The sequence below is a fragment of the Cavia porcellus genome, unplaced genomic scaffold, assembly GCF_034190915.1.
Source record: "Cavia porcellus strain 051 isolate PalLab524CR breed Dunkin Hartley unplaced genomic scaffold, mCavPor4.1 scaffold_8, whole genome shotgun sequence".
NCBI lineage: Eukaryota > Metazoa > Chordata > Mammalia > Rodentia > Caviidae > Cavia > Cavia porcellus.
In genome coordinates, this window is record NW_026947491.1 from 20770981 (window position 1) to 20789325 (window position 18345).

At 38.8% G+C, this 18345-nt stretch overlaps 1 pseudogene; it reads right to left on the reverse strand.

Annotated features, from left to right (window-relative positions):
* Positions 1-9362: 9362 nt before the first annotated feature.
* LOC134477450 (UDP-N-acetylhexosamine pyrophosphorylase-like) lies at positions 9363-15365 on the reverse strand (annotated as a pseudogene).
* Positions 15366-18345: the final 2980 nt, after the last annotated feature.

Below are 18345 nucleotides of genomic sequence, written 5' to 3' on the forward strand. Positions count from 1 at the left end.
ATTATAAACTAAAGATACTGGGTTATTTATATGGCTCATCTCCCCCACAAAACTATACAAGTGATCCAATACTTATTCTTCTGTAAAATTGGGTTTCAGGTACTCTCAACACATTCTTTTGTCATTGTCATTAACATCAGAATCACAGAACTCTGCCAGCATTGCTATAAACAAATTCTGGATTTGGCTATCAGAATTGACTCTGGTTTGGCAGTCTGCTGTGTAAAACCTGCAAAGCAGGGCAAGGTGACAGAGGCAAAGCCATCTCTAACATAACTAATGCCATAAAAAGATGTGATTCTGAATGTAACATAGGCATCCCACTACTACCACAAAAAAAGGAGATAGTCTCCAAGAAGCTTTTTACAGAATCAGTATTAATTAGAATATTTCCTAAGACAGATCAGCCCAGAGTAATTTTCCAGTTGACTTGTCATATAACCAGGGGACAAGCTCCCACAGCACAATGCATTGCAGATGAAAACGCCTTGTAATTTCTCTTGGGTTTTCACATTTGCTTGTTTATGGTGTGGAAAATCATCAGAGTATGGCCCAGTGTTCAAGTGGGCTGGTGGGAATCCTTTCAAACCTAAATTAGGCACGTAGTGGGTGTTTCAGAAATATCTGTTAGTGACCACTGTGAAAATGGGCATGTCCTTTTGGTCACTTTGCCCTTAAACTGCCAGCAGATGCTTCATATATTTCAGCCACTCTGACAGCTCTGGGATTCCCTAATGCATAGATCTTCCTGACAAACTGGCACAGATCTAAAACTACTGCTTCAACTCATTCAAGAGAAATTCGAAAAAATAAGTGAAGATTTTTATTTCATACCTGAAATATAAACGTATCTGGTTGTGTGGCAAATAAGCATCCTTTATTTGTGACCTTTTCAATTCTCTTCCAATGTCATCTGAAAGTCCATCTCAATTTGGTACAGGTCTGTCTTTAATGGCTCCCTAACAGCTGATAATTACTCTTTCTAACAAAACAGTCAGTCCTAAACTCAGCACATCCACCAGCAAAACCAACTGATCAACAAGGAGATAATAATATTGTTTTGTGTTTATTATATCCGTGCAGCAGATACAATGGTGTATATACTTTATATATTATTACTTATTTACATTTATGGTAGCTATTATTATCATTATTACCTATTTACATTTATGGTTGCCATACTTTCATATTTCATATATTGTTAAAAATAACTGAATGCTAGTTAAGAAAAAGTGAGTAAAATGTTTAAAAGCCATAATAAGGACAATGATAGGCAGAAATAACTGAAGTTGAGGTAAGATACTCTAAGATTCAGATTGCCTCCTGTTCTTATCATGCAGGCTCATTCCTGAGGTGTCCTATCTGGGGAGCCAGCCAAAGTCTGACCTAAGACACTGGTATTTGATTCATTGATATCAGATTTTCTTTTTTAACTGTTTTCATTAACGTTTGTCTTTCACTCCTCTTCCCCATTCTAGGAAAGCTCCTTAAAGACAAACATGATGTCTCTGCTTTCTTTCCAACTTGCTTGCAGCTGCCAGTCTTGGTATTAGGCATACAGAGGGTGTTCAGCAAACATGACATTCAACACTCTGGCAGCCCCAGCAGCCCTGCTACTACAGACCTAGATCATCTGCTTGGCAAAAGTAACGTGGCTCATCAGGACAGAATCTGTGAACGGTGTAAATTAATCACACACACATACACACATACTCAGTCTTTTGGAAAAACTACAGCTCGGTTGCAAAGATGCCAAAATGTCTGGAGTGGGCTAAAAGCTAGGGATTTCCCCTAGATTAGTCATGTAGCTTAAATAATTAGAAATGAAGGCCCATGGTGAAATTGTCTTTAGTGAAATGGGAACAGGGTCCAGGATAAGTTTAACAACAGTTTAAAGGACAATAGGGAGTTAGATGAAGAAAGAAATCAAGAAGCAACCTGTAACCTAGAGAAAAGAGATTGCTCATATCCTTCTGGGTTGGGCCTCAAGAGATTTGTGCGAAAATCTAAACTACCATAGTGAATATATTTCCAATTTTATAGAAAGGACCGAATCTCAGTTACAGACATTTGGGGTATTTGTTTTAATAACATTCTAAGTGAGAGCCTTCTCTCTGGTGGTAGAATTTCTTTCCATTTTTTATGAAGTCAAAAATGAAAAATAAGCTAAGGCAAAAGAATCTAATTTCCTACAATAAGGTTTTGTTTTTAGTCACTTATAAATGCAAAATCATGGGGCCTTAGACACCAAAAGGCATATGTTGATTGTGGAAATGAAATAAGAAAAATAAAATAAAATCTTAGAAACCTACTCATAAATATTGACCTTCCTCTTCCACCACCTCCAACTCCCACCAAAAACTGCACATGTGTGTGCCCACACACACAACTCACACCCCAGAGGAGAAATAACAACACTGGCTTTCAGAGGCTGTGTGAAATGAGCTGTGAGCTGACCTGTTCTTGAGATAGAACACATTTGTTCAATAAATTCATCACCTCTGGTGGAAGTCCACAAAATCTGACACTACTGTCAGCATGCCAAGGCTTAGAAGTGGTCAGGAATGCCACATGGTTCCCAAGTAGCCCTCTGGATGCTGACAGTCATCAGGGCTCCTTGAGTAAGCCCATCAGTATTCTCAAATACCAGGTCACTTCTTATGAAGCTCAAGTTCATCTTTTGTCAGCAAAAGGCTGTGATTCTATTGAAGGCTGTGAAGACCATAGCACAACTTCTCAAAGTCTATTCTGTTTTATAACTCACCCTAGCCCATGTACCTTGTAGACTTTTTAGCAGGTCTTTTGTTTATAATGTTGCTAAAAAATGCTTGTGAATATTTTCTTTCATTAATTCTTCCCAAACTTTGTTGTTCCTGAAATAGTGAAGATATGACTCCCATTTTCCCTCCTTATTTGAAATTGTTGCCCTGAGCCAATAACAATGGCCCCCTATGCTCCTTTCAGTTATGCATTTCTTTAAGATCTCCTGGTTACCCAAAAAGATTTGGACCCCCATCCAATGAAGTCTCATACTTTTTCTATATTATCCGCCAGTCAGTTCTCCCGGTACCAACAACAGGTACCAGTGTAGAACAAATCAGGGTGTGGGCATTGTCACCACAGCATGTTTCAAGTTTGCTCAGTATCCTTCTCACACCTATTCTCCCCGCTGCCTGGATTTTTCCAACTTCTTTTTTTTTTTTTTTTTTTTTTTTTATTTAAGAGGAAAAAGAGAAAAACACAAAACAAACCAAAGCGGCGTAAGGGTACACGCAATACAGAACTACAAAACAAAACAAAACAAAACAAAAAACCATAACAGTAAGAAATTACCTGCTAGTAGATTACACACTATTTTCTTGAAAATAGTTCCTCAAATCACAGTATCAAAGAACACAAGGTGGACATTCAAACAGGGAGACTGCAAACAGCTGTGTTCAATGTTCCAAAAACATTGATAAAGTCAGCTATTTAACACCCCCAAACACACTTGCTGTTATATCCGTTAGAGCTCTTTTTCTTTTTTTTTTCCCTCTCTTTTTTACAACAAAATTTACACATCTTGGATTTTATTACTCCTTAGTGCTTATTACTTTCTTGGGGGGGGGGGAAGAATACAGTCAAATATGGCAAAACAAAGCTGTCAGTCAATACCAAGGATAGACATAGCACATGGTGTAGAACAGAGTACAAGTTTATCAACAATGGTTATCAACGTTGTCCCTTGTTTCCTTAAAAAGAATTGTCTATCTTATTAGATATTATAAAGTTGGACAAAACAGTAGAGAACAAGACCAATAAAACTTAGGCATTGTAAACATTACAGGACTTCCAAAGAAGACAATAGTCAAACCAGAATGGGTATCTTAGTGAATCTTATTGTCTTCAAAGTAGTTGCCTATGTCTTCAAACTTGATACTATCATATAGAATGGAACAGAGTCTAATCAGTCAAAACAAGATCGTGGGAGTACTACAGGACTTCAAAACAAGTTAATAGGAAATCGAAAAGAGTTACTATTTATATATCCTAATTTTTTTGAATTTTTTCTTTAATTAAGACAAACATAAGAAATGACTAAATAATTTTTTTGAAACAATAAGGGGGAGATTGAGATAAAACAGGACATAACAATATAACAATAGAGGTCACATGACTGTTTCAATAACCTAGTACTTCACCACCTTATAACCTGACTTAATAGTAGTTACCATAGTGTCTTTTTCCTTGAAATATTTGGGTAAAACTTCATATACTCTAGCTTCAAATATTTTCATATCAAGAAGCCCAGAATAAAGCCCTTGCTTCTGTATGCACATCTGTAAAACTCAGAAATTGACCGAAACCATTAATTGCAAACATACATAACTATGATAAAACTCAAACATGTTTTTCATAACATAAACATGCAATGAGAAATTGTATTCCCTCTGCCCTCCTGCTCTCCCTCGTGTGTTGCTGTAGTTCAAGGACTGGACAGCAGATGAGGAGCTGTTCCCCCTCTGCTGCTCATGCCTTCTCCCTCCTCCTTTTTTCCTCACCTCTCAGTTTTCAGTCTACCAGGAAACAATGGAGTATAAGTGAGGTGAAACCCTCAATTCTCATAGTTTGCATTGTTTTTCCTACATAGATCCCCATGATTCTGCCTTGATATATTTTATTTTATCTCAAAAAATCTATACTTAACAGTGACACATATATTTGTAAATTTTTCTAAAACAATCATATATACCACTATGGTTACTACTATCACTCTTATTAGTTTTCTGTGACCAGTGCCATAGTGAACAGCACAAAATCACTTGTGCACACATCCATGGCTCCTGAATGCAGAGCAGAGCTGACATTCTCACACACAGACACGATCTCTTAGATGTGACCAAGGACCTTTCCCTCATACTCATCCACAGAGGCTAATGCACCTCTACTTCCTCATCCTGCTCTGCCACTCACATGGTCCAGCATCCTGACTGTTATGTCTTGTGGTTAGGGACTGATAATTCATTCTCTTGTGATGTCTCAGGGGCATCTGTTGTTTCCCTCCAAGGACGTGGATATCTTTGAGAATATACCCTTCCTTGAGATGGAGTCAGATCCTCGCCAGTGCATCTTCTGAGCTATAGCTTCCTACAGATCCTAGATAATCTGAAATATTTTTGTGTTTTCTTCTGTTTCATTATATTCTATTACACAGAGTTCAGTCATAATTGTGCATATATCAATTTCAAATTGAGGCCTAAGAAACTCGGCTGAAGTAAGAGTTCAAATTTAGCACTAATGTTGTAACTTATATTTCAAAGAAAAGTAGTGAATGGAATTGGGAGGAACATGAAGCTCCTGGGTGTTGATCTCACCACACACCTCAGCTGAGATTTATTCAGCAACACTGTCACTCTTCTGTGTCACTGTGTCTCCGCATGCCTTACCTGACAGTTCTGAATAGCATCATTTCTTCTCAGATGTGTTGCCCAAAGTTTATCTCCCACCCTTAGTTTATGCTCTCTTCTCTTCATGGAAGAGAAAGATCCATCAATGAAACATCTGCACTTCCTAAGCATGAAATCCACCACCATCTTAGTCCCTGGTCATTAACTTCTTCCTCACTGATACTTTCCAGGTACTTTCCTCTTCTTCTTCATGTGTCAGTGTCTGTTAATGGTTGGATCTTCCCAGCAGACCTGTAACACGATGTAGAGTACAGACAATGATTGTCAATAATAAAACCCACAAAGCAAACATGCACTTTCCTTCCCTTAGTGGCCAAATCCTAGCTGACATTCCAGGGTTTCATCAGAGCCTGTGAAACCCTGTCCACCCGAAGAGCTTATGCATAACTGAACCTTTATTCTTCTCTCTGTGTAATACATCTGAGTCTTCCTATGAATCTATCAAATTGTGTAATTCATACCAGAGAACAGAACTATGAATGCAGGAGTAACTGTATTAGTGACCACAGAGCTTGAAGATGTGGGGTCTGGAACCAAAGATCAGAACCAATGCCCACTCAGAGAGTAACCGACTCTCCTGATTCTTAAAGTCAGGGTCAGTGCTCTGCTGCTTGGACTCAGAACGGCTCCAACTGCCTGTCCAAATCCAGCACTGAGGATCCACCTACCACCTGTTCATCTATTTCACCTTAGTACTGTGGACTCGACTGCTACCTGCATTCAGGCCACCTGAGTATAAGTAGATTTTAGGAGGGAGAGAAAAAGGGTAGAAATTGTGTATCTAATTATGATGAATGCAATCGTGATATTCTGCAAATATGCACTAATTCAAAAATCTGAAATAAATAATTTTGAAAAAAAGTGCACTATGCTACATTGAAGTCTCTGTCCACGAAATGACAATGAGAAATAAGAATTTCAGAGGACATGGATACAGACCAGTCAATGCACTGAAAGGACAGTGCACTGAAAGGCAGGGAACCATCCCAGGCACAAGAATGACACAGTAGCACAGCAGACTGAGTTCTTGTGGATCACAATTGAGGGTTATACAAGGCTTTTCCACCTCAAAACTAGACAGACAGCACTAATGATAGTGGGGACAATTTTGGACACTTGTGACTCCCTGCAGAAGAGGTCACATACAGAGTATCCCCTGCATCCAGCATTTGTGACTCTTCACAGTGAAGGTCAAAATGTGCAGTCCCGGGGCTGGGGATTTAGCTCAGCGGCATAAGCGCCTGACTTGCAAGCAGGCAGTTGTGAGTTCAATCCCTGGTACCGATAAAAAGGAAAAAGACAAAAAAAAAAAAAAATGTGCAGTCCCCATGCTCAGAGTTTCCCAGTGAGGAGAGATGGATCTGAGCCCTGCTCTCCATCATGACTCACTCAGTAATCCTCAGTCCCTCTTTACTGGCTCAGACTTGAATTGATAAGGATGTGAGCTCACATGGGAATTCTTCAAGGAGATCTAATTAATGGAATCAGTAAATTACATCTGTTTGTGTGACCTTAAAAAATCTGTAAAGCATTTCTATGGAACTGAGTGGCAGGAAATCATGAGAGTCCTTGCTGCATTGTACTGGAAAACATTTCACTGAATCCACAGTGCACCAGTAGTGACCAAGAACTGCACACTTTTGGCTAAATAAAAACTTGGAAAGGGATAAGTTTTAGTTTTAGTGATATTGTCATTATGAGCACAGTGTTTATAATGTATGATTGTTCACAAAGGACAGCTGTAATTAGGCAAGCATTTGGAATTCAGGAATCATCTTCAGGAAACTAGAGGATCAGGGGAACCTGGAAAGGATACCCAGCACCTACACAAGGTCAGAGGGAGAGGGACACTTAGCATAGACAGCCTCCTTCCCTCCCCCAGTGAAGCTTCTCTGTGAGGGAGCACAGGACACACATGCTCATCACCACTCAATGTGGCCTTTGTTCAGTGGGACCTGGATCCCAGCACTTTCAGAGCAGGAAGCAGGAGGAACTTTCCTGACAGAGTTAATGGTGGTGAAGTGAGCTCTCCAGCAACATGGAAGGCAGCAGATGTGAGAGATCAGGAGAGGAAGAGGAAGCTGTGCTCCTCTTCAACCTGTGGAAGCAACACCAGAAGCCTTTTGGTAGAGCAGAGTCAGGCTGGAAACAAAGGAAGCAAGACTGGAGGAAGCTGGAGTGGGGTAAGAAAGGAAGGGTCATGGCTCTGCTTCCTCCACATCAGGGAAGGTATCTTCCTGACTATCACAGATGCAGACACCAGGCGAGTGCAGGGAAGGAGATTTATTTCTGCAGCAGGAGGACCAGAGAAACTCTGTCCTGTGTCTCATCATCATAAAGAAAAGGGGCCTCCCTCATGGAAATTTATCTCCCAAATCTAGACTCAAATTCCCCTCATGGGCTGATGGAGCTGACAGCTCCTTCCTCAGAAACATCTAAGATCTCTTCAGACGAGGAGCGTTTGTCCTAGATTATGATATTGCTGGCTCTTCTTTGGTGCATGGTGACAGGCCTACATGGTGAGTGTCCTCAGTGTCAGACATGGATCCATGGGGAGATTTAGGAAAGCAGTTGGCTGATAGGAATTTTAAACTTGTTTCAAGGTGGCTCTCACAGATCCTGCTTCAGGTGTTTCCGACCTTGCCTGGTGAAGCTGTCAAAGACCCAGTCCATCACATACATGATCTCCAGCTTCTCCATTAAAACCTATGGTTATGAGTGGAGATGGATCTGGCAGCCTGCTGGAAAGAGCCTGGCGTGGATGGAGTGTACATATTCAGGTAGCAGCAGTAACTAAAGCCCTTTCCCCAAGAGCCTTATCTCCATCTCCAGAGACACAGGCAAGAACCAGTTTTCTCTGCAGCTGGACGATGTCATGGAGAAACCCTCAGCCACCTATTATTCTTCAAGACACCGTAGTTTGATGTTCCTGTGAGCCAGCCACAAACATCCCTGCAGAGAAACTCACGACCCGCAGGAGATGCGCAGAACACACTGATGTAAGGAACCAACTTCCCAGAAAACGAGGAGAAAAAGTTGAGAGGGTTTTCTCTCCAGTTGATTCTCATGCCCATCAGTGGTCCCAGGCACAGAGCTCCCAATGATATTTTATATCTCTGGTCAGGCTGTGTAATGCTTATTTGAAGTGTGGTTTCTTTCTTTTTTTCTTTTCCATGTCTATATTGCAATCTGTTCTACAGTAATTTTTTTAAAAAGAGACCACTGATTAGAAGTCACTGACTTTAGTTTCTTTAGTTATTTTAAGCTGTTTGTTTTGCTGTCCAATTATTTTCTTAAGAAAGTTTAATGCTTGATAAAATAAAACTAGTGTTTTCACTATAAAACATTCTAATAAGCAAAATAATGCATTGTTACTATGTACAGAAACAAAAATTCCACTTCTAAGGAAAGTATGGTTGAACATCCTGGCTGTCCTTAAGCTGTAAGAGATTTTCTAGATGGCCAGTGTTTTCCTTGACTTGAAAATAAATCAGACTATATAAAAATATAATTGAAACTTTCAGTGAGCTCAGAATCATGAAAATGCTTTCGGAAGCAAAATCATGTGGACCTTGGGAGTCTGTAGTAGCTGTAAGTGTTCAACATGCAGCATGAAACCTTGTGACTGTTTACACTTCAGTCTGCTGGGGCAGGTCCTGTAGGTTTCCAGTTGGTCTCTTAATAATAGAAAGCTGTGGCCTGTGGTGTTAGAACCTGATGAGTGACTAGAAAGACATTTTTCTGCAGCCCATGTATTCCAATCAAATCAGTGATTAAAGCCACATGTAATTCATTAGCTGCTACATCACTTTCCACTCCTGATTGAGGATAAGAAATAAGGGAAGAGGATAAACACTGCTCGGTGCATCACTGGCATCCTTCAATACATGGAATTGTTGGAAGGTGAGAACCATCTCACCTTTGAGCACTGAGCACCCAGCAATGCCGCAGGGTGGGGTTATCTTTCCCACTTTGATCCTTTGAATCCATTAGAGGGGAAAATCTATCGTCCCATAATCCCTCAAACACCACAAGCTTCTTTGCAATCCAAAAGATATTAGAGGCTACTTTTGGCACCTTTATTACACTTTACTTGTCTGGCGTAATTAACTCCCCCTAGGAATCCACATACAGAATCTTCCTGTGAGGCAGGTGGTGTTGCAGCTGAACTTCATCAACACTGACAGCATCTCTCAGAAATGGGACAGTGAACATGTGATTGGTGGGACTGGAGGTGATACCCACATGGAACAGCACTCATCCATCTGTGCTTCATTTCTTTACTGTTGCCAGAGAACTATACTGTGTTTTACCACCCAATATCCACCAAGTACCAGGCAAACCATTCCACTTGGCTCTATTGGATTATCCACTCTATCACCTTTGTTCTAGAGTCCATATTTCTCAATGTGGAATCCAGTGAAATTTAACCAATGCACCATCCACACAGCAGACATGAATGCACCAGGTGCCACATTGTCCCACATCCTCCACCATATTCTGGGATGCAAGGGCTGGAGAAAGACACAAATTTACATCTGGGGTCATAAAATTTTGTGTTTCTCTTCCAAAATAGTGTACCCATCAAAACATAAGATTGATAGGAATAAATGAAAAAGAATGGGACAACATGAAGAATGTCAAGAGGATATTTAGAGAAGTAATAGCTAAAAATTTCACAAACATGAGAACGTAAACCAACATGAGGATCAGTGAAGCATATAGAACTCCAAATAGTCATAACAAAAATAAAACTACACCCGGACATATAATAATCGCCATCCCAGATATCCAACAAAAGGATAGAATATTATAACCTGTAAGAGAGAAAAGACAGATTATCTATAAAGGAAAACCTATCAGAATCACAGCAGACTTCTCAACACAAACAATAAAGTCAAGAAGAGTATGGAGTGAAGTATTTTAGATGCTAAAGGAAAGTGATTTCCAACCTAGGCTGATGCACCCTGCAAAACTGTCCTTCAAAATTGATGGAGAAATAAGATACTTTCATGACAAAGAACAGCAGAAGACCTCATGATCACCAGCCAACCCTGCAAAGAATACTGAAAGACAGTTAAGATACACTTAGGAAAAAACCACTAAACAAAGCAGACAATTAAGCAGAACTAAAAGATAAAGATGCAACAGCAGAAAGATAACATGTTAACAATAAACCAACATATAACAGTTATAACCATTAATGTAAAGGGCGCAATGCACCAATTAAAAGAAACAGACTGGCAGAATAGATCAAGAAACAAAATCCAAACATATGCTGTCTACAAGAAAACCATCTAACCCAAAATGATACTCACAGACTAAAAGTCAAATGATGGAAATCAATGCTTCATGCAACAGGAACCCCACCCCCCAAAAAAAGCAATGGTAACTATTCTGTTTGCAGACAATGTGAACTTCAAGCCAATAATGATCAGAACAGATACAGAAGGTCACCATACTGATTTGGGGAAAACTTCAAGAAGAAGAGATAACTATCTTAAACATATATGCTCCAAATTCCAGAACACCCAGTTATATAAAACAAGTATTAACCGAAGTCAAAAACCAAATTAGCAGTAACAATTCTAACAGGAGAACGTAAAACACCATTCACACCAAGGGCCACATCAACCAGACAGAAAATCAGCAAAGAAGTAACAGAACTGAATCACATATGTGAATAAATGGACTTGATAGACATTTACAGAGTGTACCACCCAACAACAACAGAATACACAATCTTCTCAGCAGTAAATCAGTCATTCGCTAAAATAGACCATATATTAACTCACAGAACATATTTAAATAAATGCAAAAGAGTTGAAATTATCTCTCTCATGTTATTGGATCATAGCGCTATAAAATTAAAAATTAATGATAAAAGATACTGCAAAAACCCCACAAATATATGTAAACTGAATAACACACTCTTGAGTAATCAGTGGGTCACAGAGTAAGTTAAAGAAAGTTAAAAAATACCTAAAAGCAAATGGAAAAACAAATACAACTTACCAGAATCTGTAGGATGCAATGAAAGCCGTCCTCAGAGGAAAATTTATTGCAGAGTTCACACATCGGGAAAACAGAACAAATACAAAAAAAAAAAATATGCTGCACCTCAGACATCCACAAAAGAAAGAACATGTCAAGCCCAAAGACAAAAGAAGAGACAAAACTGTAAAAGTCAGAGGTGAAATCAATGCACTACAGACTAAGAAAACTATCCTAAGAATCAATGAATCAAAGAGTTGGGTCTTTGAAAGTATAAATAAAATCCATAAGCACCTAGACAACTTTAATTAAAAAAGTAAAGAAAAGCTCAAATTCAGGCAATAGGGAATGAAAAAGGTGAAATCGCTACAGACTCTACAGGAATACAGAAGACCATCAACATTTATTTTGAAAACCTCTACTCTTAAAGGTTTGATAACACAGAAGAAATAGACAGACACATAGAAGCATATGAAGTACTAAAGCTAAGTCAAGAACACTTAAAACTGCTAAATAACCCAAGTTCTATTAATGAAATTGAAAATGTAATTAAGTCCTTACCTACAAAGAAGAGCCCAGGCCCAGACGGATTCACTGCAGAATTCTATGAGAAATACAAAGAAGACCTGATGCCAACACTCCTCAAACCCTTCAATAAAATTGAAAGGGAAGAAATCCTTTCTAAGTCATTGCTGGAAGCAAATATTATTCTAGTACCAAAACCTGAGAAAGACCCAACTAAAACAGAGAACTACAGACAAATCTCCCTAATGAATACAGATTCAAAAATCGTCAATAAAATATTGGCAAAAAAATACAGCAAATTATCAAGAAGATTTTACACCATGATCAAGTGGGATTCATCCCAGCCATGGAGGGATGAATCAACATACATAAATCAATAAAAGTAATCCACCACATCAATAAAGCCAAAGTAAGAATCACATGAACATTTCTAAAGATGCAGAAAAAGCTTTTGATAAGGTCCAACATTCATGTATAATAAGAACATTACAAAAAATGGAATAGATGGTCTTTATCTCAATATAACGAAGGCCATCTATGACAAACCAACAAACAGTATCATACTAAATGGTCAAAACTTGAAGGCCTTTACTTTAAAATCAGGCACAAGACAAGGATGTCCCTTATCACAGCTCCTGTTTAACATATTATTAGAAATACTAGCCAGAGAAATTAGACAAGAAAGAAAAATAAAAGGGGCTAAAGATAGGAAAAGAAAAAGTTAAATTATCATTATTTGCAGATGACATGATACTCTACATATAAGATCCCCAAAACTCCAATGAAAGACTTTTAGATATAATAAATAAATTCAGCAATGTAGCTGGATACAAAATCAATACTCAAAAATCTATAGCATTCCTATACACTAACAAGAAAATCACAGAGAAAGAAATAAGCGAAGCCACAAGCTTCACACTAGCAATGCAAAAAAATGAAAGATTTAGGAATTAATCTCATGAAAGAAGTGAAAGACATATAAAGGGAAAATTATAATACACCGAAAAAAGAAACTGAAGACGGTCTCAGGAAATGGAAAGACATCCCTTCCTCATGGATAGGAAGAATAAATTTTGTGAAAATGGCCGTTCTTCGAAAACTGTTATACAGATTCAATGTAATCCCAATAAAAATACCATCAACATATCTCATAGATCTAGACAAATCAATCCTAAAATTCATCTGGAGTGAGAAGCAACCCAGAATAACAAAGACAGTTTTAAGCAGCAAAGGCAAGGCAGGAGGCATGACAATCCCAGATTTGAAGTTAGACTACAAAGAACAGTAATAAATTCAACATGATACTGGAACCAAAGCAGAGCAGAAGATCAATGGAATATAATAGAAGATACAACCACAATTACAAACACACTCAACCACCTTATCTTTGATAAAGGGGCCGAACACTTTCACTGCAAGAATGACAGTCAAACTCTTTAATAAATGGTGTTGGAAAAACTGGCTCTGCATATGCCAAAAACTAAAACAAGATCCATGCTTATCACCATGTACTAAATTAAAATCTAAATGGATCAAAGATCTGAGTATTAAAACAAAAACACTAAATCTGTTGGAAGGCAAATTGGCTAAAAGCCTTGAAGACACAGGAATAGGTAGAGAATTCCTGAACAGGAATCAAACCAAATGGGAAATACTTCCCAGAATCAGTAACTGGGATCATGTCTTATAAAAAAGTTTCTGCACGTCAAAAGAAATCTCCAGCATAGTGACAAGAAAATCCACAAACTGGGAAAAAATCTTAGTTAACTGTTCCTCAGACAAAGGACTTCTTTCAAAAACATATAAAGAATTAAAAAAATCAGGCCCCCAAATTTCAAGACCCAATCCAAAAATGGGCAATTGAGAGGAATACCTACTTCTCAGATGAAGAAATACAAATAGCAAATAAATACATGAAAAAATGTTCATCACCATTATTCATTAGAGAAATGCAAATTAAAACCACATTGAGATTTCAGCTCACTCCTGAAATAATGGCCAGGATCAAGAAAACTACCAAGAACAAATGCTGGAGAGGCTGTGGGGAGAAAGGAACTCTCCTGCATTGTTGGTGGGAGCGTACACTGGTAAAACCATTGTGAAGGTCAGTCTGGAGATTTCTCAAAAAGCTGGGATTTGAAATCCCATTTTTTCCAGCTATTCCACTTCTTGGCATATTCCCAGAAGAACTGAAAGCATCATACCACAGTGAAATATGTGCACCCATGTTTATAGCTGCACAATTTGTAATAGCCAGATCTTGGAAACAACCTAAGTGTCAATCAACTGAGGAATGGATAAAAAAGTTGTGGTATTTATATATATATATATATATATATATATATATATATATATATATATAAAAGTGGAGCACTACTAAGCTATAAAGAAGGATCATGTTGAGATATTTATAAATAAATGGGCACAGCTTGAAACCATACTCATAAGTGAAATGAATCAAACTCGCATATATAAATACCGAATAGTTTACCTAGTGTAAGAAATGATAAAAATACATAAAAGTATGTGGTAATCATGAATTCCCATTATATTTCTTTGAAGCCTTATAATGTTTTCACTCATTAATTGGAATGATTTTATTCTGGTTGTTTGATTTTATTGTCTGTGATTGCATGAACAGGTATTTTGAATAAAACAAGTCATCATAATAGCTAGTGCTGATTCAATATCATCTTGTTTTGAAGTCCCATCAAGCTGTTGTTCTTTTGTCTTCATTGGTTTTATCATGTTGTTTCTTATTGGACTTTATTATATGTGATGGTATAAATAAAAATTTTATAGGCAAAGAAATAATATAGAAACCATTATTCAATACCTTTTAGCTGACTCTAAATACACTATAATACTTTCATTCTCTTGAATGATTTCACATTGTCTTGATACATTTGATGCTATAGTACATGAAGTTACACTCAAATATTTCAAGGAAAGAGACACTATGGTAACTACTATTATGTCAGGTTATCTGGTAGTGAAGCACTACGTTGCTTAAATTGTTCTGTTCTAACCGGTGTTTTATGTTGTTATGTCCTTTTTCATCTCAATTTCCCCCTTTTCTAAATAATTTTTATTTAATAACATGTATATTGATGTGTGTAAGACAGAAAACCCTATTACTAAGTTTTTGTTGGATCGTTGAACACAAATGTTTGCAGTCTCACTGTTTGAATGTTTTAAATTTTGTAACTTGAACAACTATTTCTAAGACGAAAACGTGTAATCTGATAACTAGTGATTTCTTATTGGTTTTTGCTTTTTTTTTGAAATTCTGTATTACTGGTAGCCTTTTACTGTTTTGTTTTGTTTTCTCTTTAAATAAAAAAAAATAAAACTCATAGCAGGCAGTGTGCCATGATCAAAATAGGGTACATTTTCTTTTTTTTTAATTTTATTTTGAAAGTATACAATAAAACAAGACAGAATAAAGCCAACTATGATTGTACAGTGAAATTGGTACAGAACTTCACAGCAGGTTACTGGGATAACAGTAATAGGTATCACAGTATATTTTGTCATCTTTATAATAGTTATTCTTTCAATCACATATATCAAAATGAGAGGAAATATAGAACACTATAGAACTTATTAAAACAGAATACTAAATAGAACAATATCATTAATCAGAAAAGAGCAAAACAGTAATAAAAATATTTGCCTTCAAAGAGATGGTAGAAGGAAGTCCCCCTTATTTTCTATGTCAACCTCCCAGGAGACACTCAGATTTCTGGTTCCCATTTGCTAATGGGCAGTGATGCGGGGAGAGAAGGGAGATAGGGGAATGGGATATTTGGCTCTAGGCTGTGCATTGCATCAGTAGGTTCACTATTGCTTAGCAAGGAGGCAGACTGGTTGTTTGGTTTCACAGCATCCTAAGTTCCAACATGGTGTGGATCTCAGGAGCTGCCATTGGTTCTTCCCCTGGAAGGGCTGCAGTTTGCCAGACCACCACCGCTTACCAGGGAGGGAAGGTGCTTGCTTGGCTTCCCAGTGTTCTACGTTCCAACATGGCATGGATTTCAGGAGCTGCTGCTGGTTCTCCCCCTGGAAGGGCCGCAGTTTCCCAGACCACCACTGCTTACCAGGGAGGGGAGGTGCTTGCTTGGATTCCCAGCATCCTAAGTTCCAACATGGCGTGGATCTCAGGAGACACTGCTGGTTCTCCCGCTGGAAGGGCTGCAGTCTGCCACACTGCCACTGCTTGCCAGAGAGGGGAGGTGTTTGCTTGGCTTACCAGTGTCCTAAGTTTCAACATGGTGCAGATCTCAGCAGACACTGCTTGTTCTCCCCCTGGAAGGGCTGCAGTTTGCCAGACCACCATGGCTTACCAGGGAGGGGAGGTGCTTGCTTGGATTTCCAGTGTCCTCATAGATTACATTTTCTTTTCTTTTTTTTTTTTTTTTTTTGCTATCCAATGTGTTACTGTTCAAGAACACGTTTCTCTTTTCTATTGTTCTACAACTGGTCCTTGTATACCATTGACTGACCCATTTGAGGCCAGGGTAGTTTTCAGCTAACAGTTGTAGCTTCAGAACAAGCTCTGCTGGAATCTGAAAATAGTTCTTATGGGATGGTGAACCCACATCACTCTTCCTCCCGGCATATGCAGTTCTAAGTCTGTCCTATGCCTGTCAGTTAGAAGGATAACTTCTCCTTGTTTCTGAGAAATCTGAAAAAAGTCCTTCAGTGTCCTAGGCCTGGCGCTGATTGTGGTCCCTATTGGCACTGCCCAGCCACCTTTCCAGTGACAGTTTTTTTTTTGTGTGTATGTATCTGCTTTCTCTTGCTGACAAAACTGGTTACATCCTTTAATTTTTGTTTGATATATCTGTGCAAACCTATTTCACCTAAATTGAGTTAAGGCTGCCTCCCAAGTGACCAACAGCCTTTCTCAATGCAGTGTGAACCGGATATGCACAGGGCAATGCAGCACTGAAGCACAGGTAACTGCAGGCAGACAAATAGTAGCATATTTTAAATACAGGAATGAGGCATTTTGAATCTCACTGTGAATGGCCACCTCTGTCCTGCAGATCGCGAGGGAAGCCTTGGGTCCACTGGACTTCTCACATGATACAGCAACACTTCGCCACACTGAACCACTCACTTGTGTTTCTCTAAGGAATTCACAGTTCATAAAGTGGAGCAAATACTGACACCTGCATCATGTGGAGTTTAAATATGTAAAAATAAATTTAGGCTATGAATTAGAAGTGAATATCATAAGAGAGTTACATGAAATTCTTATTTTACATAGCGATATTAATTTCACCAAGCTTGACCTGCAGACTTACATGTAATCTGCTAAGGAAGATTTTCTGTTTTCTGACCACAGAGTTTGAAGCCATACAGCTGGAGGCCATGCAAATAGGGTCTCCCTCTCAGGATGTGAACTAGCCCATCCCTCACCTGCATCTTGGCAGAGGAGGCCAGATGGTTCCTATTGGAAGATCAGTGTTGAGCACAGAAGTCTCACCATAGAGCTTTCACTGAGCTGGGTATTTCTTGTTGCTGTTTTGAAAGGTAATTAGTGAAGGACAAGAGATACTTAAAAGAAAAGGTAGGATAAATAGGAGACATATGTGACTCTTTCCTGAGCAGGATGTTTCTGTGTTTGCAGGTGTGCAGACTGAGGTGAAGCTGGTGGAGTTTGGGGGAGGCGTGGTGCAGCCTGAGGGTTCTCTGATACTTCCCTCCATGACCTGGGGATTCACCTTCAGTGATTACCACAGGAACTGGATGAGCCAGGCTACAGAAAAGGGCTCATAGTGGGTTGCTCTTATCAGAAACAAGGCTGATAGTCACACAATAGAATATGCTACATCTGTGAAAGGCAGATTCACTATTCCCTGGGATGATTCTAAAAGCACACTGTATCTGCAAACATTAAACCTGAAACCCAAGGACAACACTGTACTACCATTGTGCAAGGACATCAGTGAGAGGACATATCTGTGAGCCTGGACACAAACCTCCCTCCTGTGGTGCACAGGACCAGGAGGGGGCATAGAGGACACACAGAGTTAAGGTCTTCCCAGGGCAGTAACAGAGGCTGGAGCAGTCTGATTTCCTGTGATAATGTGAGGCTTCCGGTCCACGTGACATATTCCACAGGAGACTGTGCATTCAAGAGTCTATGCTTATCTTTCATGCTCCTGAAGGAGACATTTGACTCAATAATAAGGTATATTCTCACCTGTACACATGTTCATGTGTCATTTTCGAAGGCAAAAACTATTGCTTTCTGGTGATTAGGACTGGAACCTGAGGACACACAGATAATATTCGAAAAGTTTTTCCAATGCATAAGTCATCTTTGTGATTGTTATGAGTTCAGAAACTCAAAATGTGCTGAACTTAT